Genomic DNA, 13,317 nt, shown 5'->3' with positions numbered 1-13,317 from the left:
ATACTAAGGAACATATTCTGACATACTTCTATCTTAGTCTGCAAAGAAGGGCTGTAAAGAAAGTACTTCCTGGAATATTTTCGCAAGCTTGCAGTCCCTTCACGTTTGTTCCTTAAACGCTCCACATGTTTCTTTTCCTCAGACACATGGTTAGCTACGAACTGATTTTGAACTTCTGGGAACAATTTGTAATATTCTACGCAATTTATCCTGCACTTACATGATGATATCATGACTTTGCACGTATTCCTTTCCTGCAGTTTTCAGTTCTTTCCTCCGATTTTTCTCCCATAATTTTTCGTTTCACTTTCTTTTTCTGGATGAATCCTGTGGATAATATTTCCTTCTGCACCTTCCACTGAAGTTCGTCTTTTCATTGCCAGGTTGCTGTTGAATTAGATCAATTTCTTCAAACCTTGAAGGTCTTTTAACTGTCTTTCGTTCAGCTGTATTCCCTCTGTCATCGCTTTCATCACTACTTTCGCCACCACTTGGATCATATTCATCAGAATCTTCAAATACATCTTCATCAGAACTTGAAATCACGTCTGCTAATAATGACGAACTTGCATTTCCTTCTGTGCTGATACTGGGATGACCTTAAAGAAAATAAAAATGAAATAAATTTAATAGGCGGCTGATAATATTTTAGATTGGCATTACGTAGAGATACCAGTCAATTTATGGTCTTGTGTTGGAAAATTAGGGAAAAACGCTCCTGATACCAGTTTATTTTAGTAAACGTACCATCAAGGCAAAGTGACGGCTTCAGCGGTGGTATTTCAGGTGCAGTTTGTTCCTCGAGCTCTTCCTGATCGCCTCTGTGAAACATGATGTTTCTGCCCACCAAGACTGTCTAGACTCCTCACTAACAATGCGCCGAATGGTTAGGGGAATTGTTAAAGGAACAACTCTTGTTACTGTGTATTCCCGACAGATTTAAATCCAATGTCAGAGCACTGTTTCAATTGTTGAAACCATCTGTCAGCAAAAATGGCCAATGTCGACATTCCCCCTTCTTACAACAAATGTAAAATAAGAGGGAGGGTCAATTTCAAGATTGGTCCTTTTATGCTGATTGGAAACTTGATAAAACACTTTGGGGCTTATATCTTAAAACCCCAGTATCTCTCATCCTATGTGGCTTAGGCATTGGCCGTTTTAACATTATGAAGAGCACGTGAAACTATATGGCGTACACCAATAAAACCAGTTTTGACAAATACTGACTTGGCCCTTTTAGAACCAAGCCACAGAACTAATTGTGTATTATTGAACTTCAGACATCCGTGCTGATACTCTGTTCTTAAGGTTTACTACCTGACCGCAATATTATTGCACTTGGCGTCGTATGACAATTACGGGAAATATGGGGTGGCGTTGCAGTAAACAAGTACTGTGGCGAAAATGCATCAGGATAGTTCTGCGTCTATCGTCAAGTGGTTCACCGTGTCCTCGTGAAATATCACGATAAAAACTCATGACAAGCCGACCGAAGCGCCATCACTCTCAGTTGCAATAATATTGTGGTCGACGACTACTGACTCGAGCTATTATTCACTGGGTGCGACGCCACGTAATAACACATTTCTCCGATGCAGATACAGTGCTTCCATTGCCTCCGCTTCGGATACACCAGCAAACAATGCGAGAGCCAATCCAGTTGTTCTAAACATTCGGTCTTGCAATACCCATTCTGTTAAATGCGCCAAGTGCAGCGGCGATGAAATCATTGTAGATGAAAGATGCATTTGATTTTGTATTTTTCAGTCTGAAGACTGGTTTGAGGCAGCTCACCGCGCTAGTCAAACCTCTGCAAGACTTTTCATCTCCTTGTGACTACTGCAACCTGCAATCTTTTGAAGCTGATTACTGAAGTGAAGGATACTTCTTTCACCAATTTTCACCATCCACTCTTCCCTCCATTTCTCCATTACCAAACTATTTCTTGATGCCTCAGGTCATTTCTTCTCATAGAATTCCATATTTTAGCCGAGGTAGGCCATTGTTTTCTACCTGAGTACAGTCAATACACACTCATTAGTTATTCTATCTACCTGTCTAATGTTCATGAGTCTCTTCTAGCAGTGGATTTCGGAAGCTTCTATACTCTTCTTGTCGGCACCGTATAACGCACACGTTTCACTTCCATATAAGCCTAGGCTCCAGTCATATACTATCACAAAAGTCCTCCTACCGTCTAAATTGGTATCTGATGGTAAATGTTTTACCTTTCTCAGAGGATCTGTTCGTGCAGTGACCAGTTTGCAGTTTATAACATCTTTAGATCTATCGTCGTCAGTTATTTTGCTGCCCAAATAACAAAAATAGTCTACTTGTTGTAATGCGATTCTTGAGTATTGGCTGTTCTTTAACTTAACATTGAGCACCAGTTTTAATATTTACGGAAATTCTGAACCTGTGGCTGTTCGATATGACGAGCTGTCTTTTGTCGGAATCTGAATGTTGCAAGGAAACTAATAAGACCGTAGATGCATGCATTTCTTAGTGGCAGACGTCATTGTTTCAGGTACATACCGGTACTTCAAAACTTGAGGACACTGAGGGGCAGCAAAGTTACAAATTAAAAAAAAAGGAACAACCGTAGTTAAGTGTATGAAGACAGGTAATGTAATTTAGGAGATTACTTGCTCAGTTGGCTACTGTATATAGCTGAATGGCTGCAAGGAGCCCGGCTTGATTCAGTCTATTTCTCTCGTGTTGGGTCGTCTTAATATGGTGGGGAGTCATCTGTAAGGCTGTATCTTGTCTTTGCTAACAGCATCATTCGCGATAGAATCGAAGCGAAGTTTACTGGCCATAAGTTAGCGTCAAAGAAATTTATCTCCGTCTTGCATCGAGTTACACGTTGCTTGTTCAAAACTTCGGAGACGAGTGGGCCTGAGGCGCTGGAGTCCTCCTCTTAAACTGCCGGTAGTATTCGAGCAACGGAATGGGCGCTGAGTTTCGTTGCCACCCTGATTACGGGTACCAGTAAACATTCTCCCTGGAGCAGTGATCGGACTGAGAAGGCCGGCACCGTTCTAAGCGCCGAGACATCTCTCAGTAGTAAATTCGTCCGCGGAAAACGGATAAGAATTCAGTTTCTACTGCAATAACCGTTGTGTAAGTAGTGTGTTTGTTTGTTGGCAGCGCTATAGACTGCGTTAATATCGCTGACAGCGCTCTGTACCCTCGGCAAGAGATTCTGTGGTTGGACGGACTGGCAGTTAGCGAGTGGATAGACAAGTATATGGACACGATTTTCTTAGTGGAGAAGTGTGTTGGTGGGACATGCATTGTAGAATGAGGATGGATGTTTTTGGTAATGTTTGGGTAGCGGAATTATTGATAACTATATAATTTTTAGAACTGGATGTCACATGAATAAGTTAAAATTTTCTAAATACATTGTTTGCTCTTCAACAAAGTCTTTCTTTTGCTAACCGTATGCCTCCCAGTAGTTAGAGTCTATAGTAGTTAAAATCCTTTTATTTAGCTGGCTGTAGTTGTTGCTTGCTGTAATTGTTGTAGTTCGTGTTATGTAGATTTTCTGTGAGGTATGTGACTTATAAAAAAAAATGGGATTCGTGATTGAAATGAGTTTAAGCAAATAACAGAGTTGAAGGTAGTTTCACATTTCTTTAATTTCATGTTTTTTGGAATTTTATTATTGTTAGGATTTCTTGCAATTCAGGGCCATTCTTTTGTCTTAATTATTGGAAGTCATGTTGTCACTGTATAGCAGTCAGTTTGCGTTGGGCTTGTATATTGTAGGTAATAAATGAATAGGAAAAGCCTGAGTTGTCTTTGTCAGGGAAAATTCTGTATGTCAGTGTTTAAATGATAAAAAATTAAAGACTTAGTTTCAGCTGTAACATCCGGCATGGATACTAATTAAGCTGCTATTTAATAACCGTTACAGTCCATCTGAAATTCGATCCCTCTTCGAGTCGACGTAAGTTGCTCCCTGACAGCTGACAGCCCTGTTACCAGCTTTCAACTATGAAGTGCAGACGGCTGCAGGTGAAAACAATAGCCGTTTATAGAGCTCCGGCAACACTGAGGTGTTGCTGTAGAAACGTGTACAATATCGCATAGCATGATTGGTTGCAGTAGGCACGTGAAGCACCTGTACACAGCTCACTGCAGCAGTCAAGGATCTTCTTACATCCACCTGACTACAGTGATTACGTTAGTAACTCCCCTCGCTCTCTCAATTGGCGGGAACAGTTGTAAATTCACACACTGCAATTGAAGGGTTATCAAACAATCACTTAACAGAAATTCCAAATGTTCCGTTGTGTTCCGTTGTATCAGTACTGCGGAATTTTGTGTCAGAAGCCGTCTAAAGTATGCCAGTCTTGGGCCTGAGTATAAGCTTTAATATAGCATACTCTTAGTCTCATTATCTGATGTAATTTCTCCAGAATCACCTCATTTAATTCTGCTACACTCCATTACTCTTGTTTTGCTTATGTTGATGCTCATTTCACAACCTATTTTCAAGACGCTAACAATACTTTTCAGCTGATCTTTCGTGTTATTTGCCGGCCGCTGTGACTGAGCGGTTCTATGGGATGCAGTCGGGAACCGCGCGACCGATACGGCCGCAGGTTCGAATCCTGCCTCGGGCATGGATGTGTTATGTTCTTAGGTTAGTTAGGTTTAAGTAGTTCTAAGTTCTTCGGGACTGACTACCTCAGATGTTAAGACCCATAGTGCTCAGAGCCATTTCCGTGTTATTTGCCGTCTCTGCCAGAACCACAATGTTACTGGGAAGAGTTAAGGTTTTTACAAACATTTGCTCTCTCTGAGCCGTTATCAATTTTCGAAACGTCTCTGTGATTTCCTTTGGTGCGTCCCCTATGTAACCGCTGTGTAAGTAGCCTGTTTGTATGTTAGCAGCGCTATAGACTGTGTTAATATCTCTGTTACTGCCTGCTTTTCACGGCCTTCGAGGCTTACCCGCATACTATAATTTCTGTACAAGCCGCAGACCATCTTTCGCTCCATATATTTTAGCCCATTTAACTAGAATTTCTGGGTGAATAGCAGTAAAATTACCAAAATAGTTTTCTAAATCTACAAATGCTGTATCTATAGGTTTGTCTTTCTTCAAGATATGTTCTGACGTCAGATACTGCATACCATGTTATGATAGGAGAATGAGCCACGAATGGCGCGGAATGAAGAGGTTTTAAACGGGCAGGCGAGAAAATGTGTTACGGAAATCGCCTACCAGAATAAACGAATAAATTAGTACCGCAGGAGTTCTGGAATTTATAAGCAGTAGCAGGGACAGGCGAGCGAAAATGCTGTAAGCGAAGCGAAGAGAAAGATTGGAATATGTAGTGTGTTACGAGTATAAGTGCAAATATTATGACCGTTGGTACTTTAATGTGAACTCACTTCAGAGTGTTAGTTTTTTTTCTGCATCTCTCGTCCCATAAACACGTCACATAATTTAATACCTGATGTTTTCTGCACAGTCGTAACAGCACCACTAAGTGGACTACACAATTTCAGTATAGACGTGCCGTTTTATGTCTCTGCGTCCACGCTTGAATAAGAGGCCTGCTGCTCAGGGGAAAATAAGCACTAACGGCTTGCTCTTGCCACTTGTACTTGGAGGTACTAACCAATCTAAAAACATACTACTACTAAGAGCTATAATTATTAGTCTGAAAATGAAGTACGTATTGATGTAATGCTGTCCAGTACACTGTCCTCAGTCATCAATAAAAGTATCTGCGCTTGTACCCTCGAACAACCTGTATAGCGCAAATTAAGACGACGCAACAGATGTAAGGAAGAGAGACTGGTGAAGGCATAAATAGTTTGGCTAATGCGTAAAATTAGTCGAAACGCTGTTTACTGTGAAACAGTAAACCGGTTTCGGTTCATTCAGAACCATCTTCAGATCTGATATTTCAGTTACAGGAGTTGCAAGAAATTTTATGTGACGTAGCATGTGAAAGTTGCTGGATTTGGACGGGTTACTCCTGTAACTGAAATATCAGATCTGAAGATGGTTCTGAATGAACCGAAACCGGTCATATGAATAATAAAAAACATTTGCAATCAAGACGGATTTTAAGTAACATTATAAAATCACTGATTGCTGTTATCTCATAAGACATCATGTCTGTTTTTGCATTGTAAATATTAGGAGATCCACGCAACGAAGAGCGCATATTCTGTTACAAAGTTTGCAACTACTATTTATTAGCAGTAAGAATACGTTTGTTACTGTCGAAATTTCTAAGAAACGGAGACTGATGAAAAATAGATCGATCCTATTTGTGTCACGTCTTTGCATTCACGTTTCTGGTTGGCATCAGAACACGAGATGAATTTCTTTGGTTTTTTTTCTCCAACTTTCATTACCTGTTCATTACAACAGAATAAATTACGAAACTGTTCTTTGAAGAATTGGTGTTAAGACATTTAAAAAAACAACAAGTAACTCGCAGAGATATTGTGAAACAAAAGTTTCTCCAGAAAAGATATTGCATTTTGAACAATTGTAAGGTCAATACTTAAATATTACTTGAGTGTGTGGGATGAACTAGCAAGGAAAGTCTAGCACATGCATAAACTGGTGGAGTGAATGGTCACAGGCTGGTCTGACCGTTGAGAGATAAATATTGAAAAATCCTAACCTGCAAACTATAAACAATGACGCCTTATAGCTCGCAAGGAACTTCTTAGTATTCTTAGTAATGTCTTTCAGGATATAAACTGAGAATCTTTTTAACCTCCCCGTCGACTGGTTCTGTAGTTACTGTGCAGTAAAAATTATTCAAATTTCAAATCACACAAAAATGTACGAGAAGTCATTCTTTGGAATCTCCACCTGTGAAGGTAAAAGGTACTACGCAAAATACACTCTATCGTAGACTTCAAGGTAATTGGGAGAGTATAAACTCACGAAATAAGCGACAGGATTTTTAAAAATATAATTCTCTCTATTAGATGAAAGCCTAGAAATGAAGTTGCCATGCAGCTACATTTTCTGAATGAAAGTTATCTAACAGTATAATTTAGATATGCGTAGCAACAATGCGCTGCCATTATTTACATTAAATACACAGTTGCAGTATCGAGGCTCTGAAAATGGGACTTACGTGCTATCTTGAAATCGTGACAAAGTGACTTGAAATCAGTCCAATTCATTCCTTTCACCATCAGCATTAATGTAGTACACTTGTACTCTTCATCTCTCTGAGTTACATAGCTACCTGTGATGGTCGTGGAAAATCTCTGACCAGCCGGCAGCCTCTGTGGCAAGTTTGTCTTTGAGCGCTCTGCTAGACGCACACATAGGCGCGCAGAGCTCGGGGCTGTTTCATGATGTAAGTTGTAAAGCGCAGTTTGGCGTACAGTCGCCGGTACGCTCTTTGAACACAAGTGTGCTGTGTTCAGTCAGCTATTAGGATGTTTCTTCTTTTTGCAAATTTATTCAGATTCCACCAAGTCCCGTACTGTGGCTTGTGGAGTCTGTATATACTCTTAAATGTAAATTCTTAATCGCATATTTATGTGAACCAACTGGCAATATTTGGAATATTTGAGAGTGGGTCTCATTTTTCGCACGGCTCACGATACATCTGCTGTGCTTGAGAATTTTTTGTGGTGAAGGTTAATTACTATTCGCTTAATTTCGTCATGGCAACGGCCTTGCCGCAGTGGATACGCCGGTTCCCGCGAGATCACCGAAGTTATGCGCTGTCGGGCGTGGTCGGCACTTGGATGAGTGACCGTCCAGGCCGCCATGCGCTGTTGCCATTTTTCGGGGTGCACTCAGCCTCGTGATGCCAGTTGAGGAGCTACTCGACGGATAGTAGCGGCGTCGGTCAAGAATACCATCACAACGACCGGGAGAGCGGTGATCTGACCCCACGCCCCTCCTATCCACATCCTCCACTGAGGATGACACGGCGGTCGGACGGTCCCGGTAGGCCACTCGTGGCCTGATTACAGAGTGCTTATTAATTTCGACATACAGCACCCAGAGCGCCTGATCGCTATGCGAGTTTGGCTTCAGGCCGCGTTCCACGTGAGCTGCAGAAGCGACCGACTGGCCACACCACAACCCCGCAGCCAAACACAACCACTGATACTACAGCTGAGGTAGTAGACATTCGTTAAGTTGCCACTCTATGTTACAATGAAAAACGTTGGAAATCAGACTTGTTTCAGTCTTGTCTCTATAACATGTTCAACGGACATAGGTTAGAAAGGTTTCAGCTAGTGTAGTATTGAAATTTTTGTGGAGTAGACCTACGCCGTAGGATTTGTCGTGGAAATTCCTACGCGGATATGCCTATAAATGTACCCATTGCAAACCACGTCAACTATGATTAAAATAACCAGTTATTAAGGAACGCACAGAAAAGTGTGATGCTAATTAGGTTGCTAGTAAAGCGGAAGTTTACATATGCAGTACAACATTTATTTATAGATTAATAAAAGGTGCGTATGAATTTGATTAGTTGGCAGCTCCAGTTGCATAAAATGTAATTTTCGTTCCACGACTGGTTTCGGCCACTAAGCCAATATCAAGCGCTCAGTTGTCTACCGCAGCAAGTGTGATGAATAACTTCACTCGTCGAGGTAAATACTTGTTATGGAATAGGATGTACCATTTAATGAAACTAATACCATGAAACGAGTAGAATTAGCTTGCAGCAATGATCAGCCTCTCTCTGTGTTTATTTGCTACTGTAAGTTTGTGGTCTCAGAGAAGCAAGGCTCTGTAAATAGCTTATCAGAGTGTAGAATGCGTCTATAGTTATCTTTACGTACTGGAAGAATTTAAACGGTGCTGTTTCATAGTGAAGGTGCCTTTCTTGGTATAATTCGTGTATAGCGCTCCTCTTCCCTGCGATTTTCCTAACGAAGACTAATTTCGTCCTTCTATTCCCCAGGAAAAACATTCATCGGTTTCTGGGCGTCATTAACAGCCAGCTAATGGCTCAGGTCGTAGCAGGAAGTTTAAGGAAGTTGAACTCGACTAAAATGTTGACATCGGCATGATAACAGGTTTATTTGAAATGTACTGTTGAGGATATCGCGCCTCATACTCATTTTCAGCGGCATAGTGGCTTAATGTGACGTTTTAATAGATACAGTGTACAATGGAACATTTTTTGTTTCCATAGTTGTAAGACGTCGTGGTCTCCTGACCATTGCTTACATATTCCGCCCTCACAATCATATTCCGCACAGCAAGGTGCTTCATTCGAACCCAAACTCGATAAGATAAAGTCAATTTTGTATGAATTCATGTAAACGATATGCAAATAACAAGTGCGCACTGGGGTTGAGATACTCTAGGCTGGTGTACACACACTTATTCAAGACACGACGGTCACAAGAGCTTTTAGTTCGGGAGAGGCGGACTGCACGCCGAGAGGCCGGTCCCTTCAGAGGACGATTCAGCCTATCTACGTCAGACAGCGACCACCCGTGAAGTGGACAGCGTTTGCCGAGTGAAAGGGGAGAACGACCCCGTGTTCGGCTTAAAAGCTGATTCCGCTACATTGTGTGGGAGTGCCCAGGCTACGCAGTTTCAGAGGTTTTCACAGGGAGACACCCAACGCCAAACTCCGATGCTACAGATTTCCAGTTTGGTCACCTTAAACGAAACGTCATTCTCCCATTTTAGAAGAGCAATGCTGATTGGCAGATGATATTCATGACGCCTTGAGCTGAAGGAGTAATGGAAGAGACCGAAAGATATACCCTTTCACATCTGCCGTAGAGAGAGGCTGTTCCGTTGTCGCTCTTGGAGTGAGGAACAAGTCTCTCCTCAGTACTTCACTGGGAGAGCACCTCTGTCGAGAGTGAATCAAAGTGCTATATTGAGTCCTTGCAGTTAAGCGTTGTTCACTGTGTTGGCCAACACACTTATTGTGCGGTGTGAATGGACAGAGTTATCGTTAAACGCCTGCGAGCGAATTTTGAGTGGCATCACGGTGGACTGGTTATCTGACCAGTGTACCACGCCAATAGTTATCCTAGGGGCAAATAGGAATCCTTAACTTCATCAAGGCGTAGGGAGAGTTTGATTGGCGAAGGTCAATCCAGATAGAACGAGAGTTATTTTATTTGTCAGCAGCGAGCGGCGCAGACAACAGTCATCGCAGCTTACGGTATTGTGTGCTACAGTTCTTGCGAGCCCCATATTTCCTACACAACAGTAAACTTCACTGCATTTCACACTCGACAGTCTCGACTGTACCTAGAAACATTCCAACGGATAATTATTCAAGTTGAGTAGGCGTGGCTCTCAGCCATTTTGCCAAGTCAATAATAATCTTAAACTTTGTACAGAAATTTCATTAGCGAATTCTATCCTTAAGATGTAGCTTCACATTCTGAAAAGAACCCAGAAATAACTTGTTCAGTTCATAACTAAAAGTGCCATTATGATTTCTCAGAATTTTTGCAAAATAAATAATAATTTTAGTTAGTTTCATGTTTTTCTTACATTAACTAGCACTACTCCAGTACCCAAGTATCCCACTAGTTACGTACATTTCCTTACAGCAGACGACTCCAGAAGATATTTATTGCTGAAAGTTTTTCAGGTATTTCTCTTTAGAACGTTAGGAGCGTCTGTCTGACTTCTGTAGTAGTATGGGGGTGGAAATTGCATCTTGCAAGAGCCACAGGGTAAAGGGTACATCTCAGATTAATCCGTTGCGCAGAATGACTGAATAGCACCCACACGCTCACATAGTCAGCATGCTTAAGGTCTCGTACCTTAAGCGTCGAATCAGGCAATATTATCCACCTAACCATGGGTTTGAAATGCACTTTCGTGGACCATAAAACGACAGCCAGTGCGACGAGCGCGCCCTAGTATGTGCCTTTAAACTTGCTCCGGCTAATATCTGTTATGCTGAAGAGCGCAGATGCTAAGTAAATTAAATGAAGACGTCGGAGAAGTTCGAGGGGAGGACTAGAGTGTGGATAGGAATCTGCCTCTCACTCCTCCTGTTTAATCTCGCACTAGAAAGAGCACAGAGAAAAGTAACTATCCTAGACAGGAATTTAGATGGGTAGAAAGATCAACAACCTGGCCTATTCGGATGATGTAGTTTTAGTAGCACAGAATGAGTAAGATTGGGTTCAAATTAAGAGAGAATGAGAGCAGGCTTGAAGACGCATATGGATAAGACTACATATCTCGTAGTCATCAGAGAGAACGATGACAGGATTTAGGTGTGGCTGGTAAAATCTTTTCAAAGGTAAAAGAGTTCAAAAATCTTGGAGCAGCAGTAAGTGAAACGAATTAAGTAGATCACGAAAAGCTGCAAAAAGATTAAGAATTGCACTTGCTAAGTTGTCCAGGAGACACGTCCCCTTAGAAAAATTTATACATGACTGTGCTTAAACTGACACACAATATTTTTTTTCTTTAGCGCAACGCAATCTGACTTTCAGTAATCCCCAAAAAGAATGGCCCTGACTAACTTTAGCCTATACCTATCATGAATCACTTACCTCACAAAAATCTTCGTTACTCGAACTACTGCAATACAACGAGCGCCACTACTGCCAGCTAAATAAAAGATTCTAACTACTGAAGGCACTAACTACTGATAGGCATAGTTAGCAAATTAAAGATTTTGATAGAGAACAAACAATGTATTTACCTTAATAGTGTTCAAAAGTCAAAATATATATAGCAGTTCATGATATCCAGTATTACAAATTTCAAAACTCCGCCATCTCTCTCCTCACATCCACCACTGCTGGCGGCTCACCTCCAACTGCGCAACGCTACGCGCTGTTCACGTCCAGCTGCCCAACACTACAATGGCAGACAACAATGCAAACTAGCAACAGGCTGCACACAGCACAGCCAGTGATTTTCACACAGAGAGCGCTACGTGGCGGTGGTGTTACCAATATAAGAACCTAAACAGCCTACTTACACAGGTTCCGCCTTCTGTCGAGATCCATAACAATTAAGATCTACAGGACTGTAAACAACCTGTGGTCCTGTACGTATCAGAGAACTGAGCTCTTATCCAAAAGACAAAAAGAAAACTCCTGACATTAAAGAATTCTGTTCTGAGGCAGATTTTGGGGCCGTTGAAGGGTGGAGGCGCCTGGACAAACAGGAACAGGAAAAATCACTAACTGCAGAAGTTGTACACATCGCTGGGCATACTGGCGTCTTCTAATGAAATTGCGTCCCTATGGAGTACTGCCTCAGTTTTATGACTGGATTCGTGATTTCCTGTAAGAAACGTTACAGCTCAGAAAGAGATTTTCACACTACAGTGGAGTGTGCGCTGATATGAAACTACCTGGGAGATTAAAACTGTGTGCCGGACCGAGATTCGAACTCGGGACCTTTGCCTTTCGCGGGCAAGTGCTCTACCAAATGAGCTACCCAAGCACGACTCACGCCCCCTCCTCACAGCTTCACTTCTGCCAGTACCTCGTCTCCTACCTTCCAAACTTTACAGAAGCTCTCCTGCGAATCTTACATAACTAGCACTCCTGAAAGAAAGGATATTGCGGATCCATGGCTTAGCCACAGCCTGGGGGATGTTTCCAGAATGAGATTTTCACTCTGCAGCGGTAGAGCACTTGCCCACGAAAGGCAAAGGTCCCGACTTCGAGTCTCGGTCCGGCACACAGTTTTAATGTGCCAGGAAGTTTCAAGGTTACAGCTAGCAGCAAATGATGGAAAGTCATTGAGTAAAACAGAAGTAATATCTGACGTTCCCCAAGGAAGTGTTATAGGTCCTCTGCTGTTACTGATTTACATGAACGACATAGCAGACAATCTGAGCAGACCTCTTACATTCTTTGCAGATGATGCAATATTACTGTAAATGACAGTCTGTAAAGCCACCAGATGAACAAAACCAATTGCAAAATGATTTAGACAAGATATTTGTATGGTGCTAAAAGTGGCGATTCACTCTGAATCATCAAAACTGTGAAGTAATCCACATGAGTACTAAAAGAAATCCGCTAAATTTCGGTTACACGATAAATCACACAAATTTAAAGGCTGTAACCTTAACTAAATACTTAAACAAAGTCCGTGATTTATTTGCGAAACACTTAAAAAAATGCAACAGATCTACTAAAGAAACTACTTACACTACGCTTGTCCGCCCTCATCTGGACCACTGCTGTGTGATGTGCGATCCGCATCAGGTAAGAGTGACGGAGGACATCGAAAAAGTTCAAAGAATGACAAATCGTTTTGTATTATCGTGAAATAGGGGTGCAAGTGCCACAGACATGTTACATGAACTGGAGTGCCAATTATTAAAACAA

Source organism: Schistocerca cancellata, chromosome 5, assembly GCF_023864275.1.
Source record: "Schistocerca cancellata isolate TAMUIC-IGC-003103 chromosome 5, iqSchCanc2.1, whole genome shotgun sequence".
Taxonomy (NCBI): Eukaryota; Metazoa; Arthropoda; class Insecta; order Orthoptera; family Acrididae; genus Schistocerca; species Schistocerca cancellata.
The sequence above is the reverse complement of the archived record's forward strand: the minus strand, read 5'-3'. Positions refer to the sequence as shown.